The sequence below is a fragment of the Venturia canescens genome, chromosome 1, assembly GCF_019457755.1.
Source record: "Venturia canescens isolate UGA chromosome 1, ASM1945775v1, whole genome shotgun sequence".
Classification (NCBI taxonomy): domain Eukaryota; kingdom Metazoa; phylum Arthropoda; class Insecta; order Hymenoptera; family Ichneumonidae; genus Venturia; species Venturia canescens.
This window is the reverse complement of record NC_057421.1, coordinates 11428889-11434888: the sequence shown is the minus strand read 5'-3', so window position 1 is coordinate 11434888 and position 6000 is coordinate 11428889. Positions and strand designations below refer to the sequence as shown.

The window sequence follows — 6000 nt, the reverse complement described above, 5'->3', positions numbered from 1 at the left end:
ATTTGATGCTCAAAAAGTGCGTCGATAAGTTAGAAAATCGTAAAATCTGTCTGAGATAATAATTTTGATTTGTTGACTCGATAAATTTGTAATTTTTTTTAATTTTCCGAGCATTTTATACCGACCGTAATAAAAAAGTTAATGGATCTGTTGAAAGAAGAAAGATTGAGCGACGATAAACAAATACCGTGACGTCACAGCCTCGTCGTTTCTCCTGCTTACCGTACGGTGTCGCGTCTCGCGGCGCAACGAGCGTGTACATGCTCCGCACACGAAAATGTCTCGTGTTTGCGACACATTTTCGCTTAGAATGACGACGGAAACGGGGCGAAGAGAAGGAGTGAGAGAGACGGAGGGCGCCAGAAAGAGGAGAGATAGCAATTAAGATTGTAGAAAGAGAGAGGGAGTGAGAGATTTTGCCTAGGATTTTGGGCTTGTAGGGGCGGCGAACGGGGGAGGGGGGTGGACTTGGAACATCAATAGGAGAGAAGCCGGAGCAGCACGGTGGGGATTTCGTTGACGAGGGTGCGAGTCATGAGGGTGAAAAAAGGTGGAGGAAGCTTGGAAGTTTGACCGAACGACGAGACATCAGGGAGGGTGAAACATCGGAGAGGGGTTGTTGGAGCGACGTCATTTTTCCGAGGGTCCAAGTGAAGGCCAGCTAAAGATGGGGTGGCGAGCGCCTCGAGGAGGGGAATGGGGGAGCGTTCAGAAGGAAGAGCGAAGGGCAGGGGCGGGGGGGTAAAGCATTCCAGGCGCCAGTGCTTTCCGCGCAGCTCCCCTCCCCCTCGCTCGCGAAGGGGTAGTAAAAATGTGCGAGTTGTAAAGCTCCGAGAGGGGAGGAATGGCTCTTGAGGGATGAAAATAACGCGCTCCGGAGTGGGAGCAAAGCCTACTACTGTGGCGAGAAACTAGTGGGAGAGCACATGGTGGTCGTTGAACGTCCTGGAGGGGTGGAGATACAGACTGAGAGGGAGAGAGCGAGAGAACGAGAAAGGGAAAAGGACAGCGGGATGAGACTCGAGGATAGGGGTGATACCGAGGGCGAATAAGAACGTACGAGCGTGCACGAAGGCGCACCGCGAGATTCCCCTGTCGCAACTAAAATGTGACTCGAGGCAGACCGGGAGAGCCGTACAACAACCGAGCGCCACACGAAATTCCATTAGTTTAGATCACAAAAAACAACAACAACAACAATTAAAACTTAAATGTTTGAGTTATAAATCGCTGTAAATCGTCTTCATTATAAAGGACTATACGTTTGTATAAATACGCGTGAATGCATGGATAAAAAGTGCTTTGAATTATCGAAGAATAAATAAACGATGGGGAATGGAAGATAAGAGGCTTCGTCTATGCAAAGAGCGTTGAATCAGCAGTGACAGACCCCTCGATGACTACTTCAAATTACATATCATCAATTAGCATAGAGAAAGACGAAAAATAAAAGGAGATAAAGCACACTGTGAAGTGAGTTTGTGACTGCGTGTGGCAACTCGTGCTTCATAGACGCTCGCACATTGTGAATTAGTGCTCGGTCACATATAGTTGAGAAAGAGGACGAAAAAAGAGCGCTCGCGTCTCAGGGTCGAAAGGCAACGTCACGAATAAACATGCTGCAAGCTCATGTACGACACGATTGAACTCAACGCTCGCAACCCCCTGCGAGTAAGCTAATCGCGTTTTCGTTACCCTCGGGGCAGCAAAAGCTCTAGGAGAAAATAAAGGGAACGCTCCTCAACGCGGTCGACAGCGCCTCCAACCATGACCGAGTCCGACGGTTATCAATTTTTACCCTTTCGGCTTCACGAGCAGCATTTATATAATTAAGTTTGAGGCCGATCATTTTGGTCACACACCCTCTTTGGCAAACTCTATTCCTCTCACTTTCTTTTTCCTTATCGCCCGCGTGGGGCTCCAAAAAGTTTCCGAAATAAACGTGACTTTCGAGACAGCTCGCTGGAATAAAGGGACGAAAAAAGTTATAAACCGTGAACGGGGGAACTGCTTTCGCGTGGCTGAGACTTTCTAACTATACGTTTATGTGTGTATACGTGTGCACAAATATATGCAGTCGATCCAGGTACAGTATAGCGTGCGGAGGGAAAGGGCTCGGAAGTGAACGATAAACGTGACATAATAAACGATATACGAAAATAAACTCGCGAGTTATATACACGATAAGAACCGCGTGCGTTTTCTGGCCAAAAAAGTGAGAGTGAAAAATAATCGGTGGTGGGAGAGGAAAAGAGAGAGCGAAGAGGGAGAGAATACGAGGGACCCTAAGAAAAGTAGTTATATTGTACTATAAACGAAAGGTAAGTTTTTCATCTTGTTTTTTCGACCTTATGGTCGTTCATGCACGAAACGATTTTCTTGAGAACGTCTCCAAATTTACACAAAGTTTCAATGGGTAGTCGACTGATACGCATTTCAAATTTTAAAGGGCTCGTCTTATTGGTTGTTTAAATATGAAGAAAAATACACAGGGTTATAGGGACTGTGCGCAAAATCGTTTATCTTTCCATATAACGAATGAACGCTTCTTACGAAATTTATGAAAAAGTACACAATAACAATGAAGTATGTAACGAAGGTCTGGGGAAAAATTCGGGACGATTGTCTTAATTGTGATAAAAATATATTACGTTAAAGATTGAACGAGATCGGTAAAATGAGCACTCGTAATCTCACATTTGCTTATTTTGGCATTTCGTTTCTTCTTGGCTCGAGCCATTCCTGTCACGCAGCCTTCCCTCTTTTTCTTAATACTTTTTTCTTGATTCCCTTTGTGTTTTCCATTTGCGCTCTTAAAGTGATTTTTTACATGAAAAAGTATAGTTTTTAGCCAGGAACGAATGAAATTTTGGGTTGAGTCAGTAATGGATCCTCGACTAAATAATATGGCTTGTAATTTCATTCCCCAAAAAATGAGATGAAAAAATGTATTTACAATTTTGAATTAATAACTCTGACATTTATTTAGAGTGATAATAACTTTAATTAGGAAGTAAAAATCGACCCAATTTAGACACCTATAAAATACGATCCTACGGGCACGATCTGCCTTAATTTTATGCCCCTTTAGCAATTAAAATCCCAGGAATGTGCTTAATTCAATAAAAAGTCAATAATTATAGATGATTTTATACTCTTAGCCGTCGTGCCAGGGAGCCTGCCCTTGAATGTAAAAATCATTATACGTTGCGGTAGATTGTGTAACGAAAAATTTTACGAGCTTCTGTGCCTCGTCGTGCTTACACAATTTCACATGTCATTCGGTGGCTTTGTCATTTATCACGATGTTGAAACATGCCTTGTATTAGGAATTCGTTAAGCTTTACGTTTGAATTTGAATTTTTTGATATTACTGATGTGCAACCAGAACTGATCGCTGCAGCACATGCCAAATTTTGTTTTCACAATGCATATATAAAAAGTTTATGGATTCGTTGCATAAAAAATACATATCATAAGTGATAATGTTCATATACAAAAATACAAAATATTTGTGATTTTTGAATTTTCGAATTTGCTGAACGTCTCGTAAACTGTTTTGAATAAAGTAATGATCCTCGAGACAATGGAAAGTAAAGTGCAAATGAAATCTGCGAATTACGACGAATCGTTTATCGCGATTATTAGGTGCACTCGTAAATCTTCGACTCACTAATGGTTTTATCCGATTGGTCTTGTTGTCTCCGTGTGTGTAATATGCTGACACTTGATAATGATGCCAAGTCTAATAAGTTGACCCGTAATGATCAGTCGACATGACTTTTCTTTTCCTTTTAAGGGGGAGTCCTGCTTTTGAAAGTCAAAAAAATCGGTTGTTCTCGGGAATGTTTTTAGGATAGATGGAAATAACTCAGCATAGGAAACTTTTCGATACAGTTTCGAGGATATTTTAAGAGCACAAAACCATTGTTTTAATGTGAGAAATATACTAATTGGTGGATGATTTATGCGCGAAGTCTGGATATGTCGGAATTTCTCAGCTGTGTACAATGCGGAGATCGTAATTATTGTTCGATATGAAAATTCCAAATTTTTTTCCATTTTCATATATTCCCCTTCCATATGAACCTATAAAAACCCGAAAAAATTGGGAAATTCTATATTTTTGATGTGTTTGAAAAAAAACTCTTCTAAAGAAGAAGAATATCACTTCAATGTGCTGTAAATATAGAATTTCGCAATTTTTTCGGGTTTTTATAGATTCATGTGGAAGGAAAATGTATGAGAATGGAAAAAAAAAATCGAATTTTCATCGAGACAATAATTACGATCCCCACATTGTACGCAGCTGAGAAAATTCGATAATCAAGCCTTGCGCATAAACCATGTACAAATTAATAATAATTCTCCCATCAAAACAATGTTTTTCTACTCTTAAAATATCCTCGAAACTGTACCGAAAAGTTTGCTACTTTGAGTTATTTTCATCCTATCCAAAAACATTCCCGAAGACAATCGATTTTTGACTCTTTAAAGCAGGAACCCCCCTCAAACGAAATAGCGCATAATCTCGGTGACGGGATATAAGTAATGAAAAAATGAGTCGAGAAAATGGGATTCATATTCGTGGGACCTGCAAATTGTGAAAAAAGTGGTTCGATTTATTTCTAAACAGATATTATCTCGTATATATGTTTAAACATGAATAAAAAATGAATTGTTGGTTCCTCCGGAAGCCTCGAGGGGAGAGCGTTTCACAACAGATAAATGATATTATTAGCTCCCTCGGCGGCACGTGCTTTTTTTGTTAAATTTATCCATAAGACAGGCACTATTCGTAGCACATAATGAAGGCTCCTATCAAGATGTAGAATGAAAAGAATCTTCAAGGGGATGAAAAATAGGCCTTGTGTACCGTGCAGATATCTTATCCCGACGAATCGTGACATTCCACGAGGGAATAAGTTATTCAACACATGTCATATATAGCTAACGTGTACAGAATTTAAGCCAATGAAAATAGATCGAAGGGTGGATGGTTTGAGCGCCAGCATTGTATTTTCCAAACGGAGGAACGGAAAGGAAGGAAGGAAGGAATAGAAAGCAAGTGGAACTAAATAGGGAATCATTCGGAAACGATTGATCGAATATTCCTCGATTCGAGGCGCCCTGTGTTCCATTTCAGGTTCCATCTACATGCGCCGCGTAGCAGTGATGCTCATGAGATCCTTTCTTTTTCCCCTCCCCTCGCATTCGTGATTTCAGTACATTTGTACGCCTCTGTACATTCGAGTATTTCTTTCAACACAAAATAGGTATGCGAATAAGAAAAAGCAGGTAAAAATGGAATGCCATTCACGTAATGATTCAACTCGCCTCCCTCCAACGCGTGAGATGAATAATTTTTTCTTCAAATTGAACGCTCTCTCCATTCTTGAGAGAATAAAAAAACTGAATATCCTCACCGAGTCCTCCGCTGGTGAGCTGCTTTCAACATTCCGTTAACCAAACATTTTAGTCATTAAAAAAATCCTTTATTTCTATCCAGAACGTGAGGAGGAATGAAATTTTCGTTAAAACGAGGGCCCCAAATTATTTTCCATTCCATATAGCAGCAGCCCCGTCTGCCCGCGTCCTTGTTCTCGTAACGTTGCAAAGTTCAAGAGCAGCATTCGAGATGCGGGGTTATTTCTTCAGTGCCAACAACATTTTTTCCTTCCAGTATAATATTTTTCGTGCACGAAACATAAACTCGAGAATTTAAAGTATGAAAATGAAAAAAAAAAAAACAAAAAACAAAATTATAAATAAAAAATGAACATCTGGAAACTGTGTCAAAAACATCAGTCCATTGTTCTTTTTCCAGCTGACAAATGACCCATGAATGAAGAAAAGTGAAGCGAAAACGAAGCAAAAAAGCAGTCGTGATAAATAAAATATTCGACGGGGGAACGAAGAGTGTTGCATGCGTAGGAGTAATTGTCGCCAGAGTGCAGTCGTTGTCGTGCTCGAGCCGGCAGGTCACGAGATTCACCAACC

General features: G+C 40.6%; 1 protein-coding gene across 1 annotated transcript in view; it reads left to right on the top strand.

Annotated features, from left to right (window-relative positions):
* The first annotated feature begins 1057 nt into the window (after window positions 1-1057).
* Window positions 1058-6000, top strand: part of LOC122410838 (probable cationic amino acid transporter) — a 67509-nt gene continuing 62566 nt past the window's right edge. Inside the window, exon 1 of the mRNA XM_043419286.1 lies at window positions 1058-2321. The gene's annotated coding sequence lies outside the window, so the exon portion shown is untranslated. The remainder of the gene's footprint in view (window positions 2322-6000) is intronic.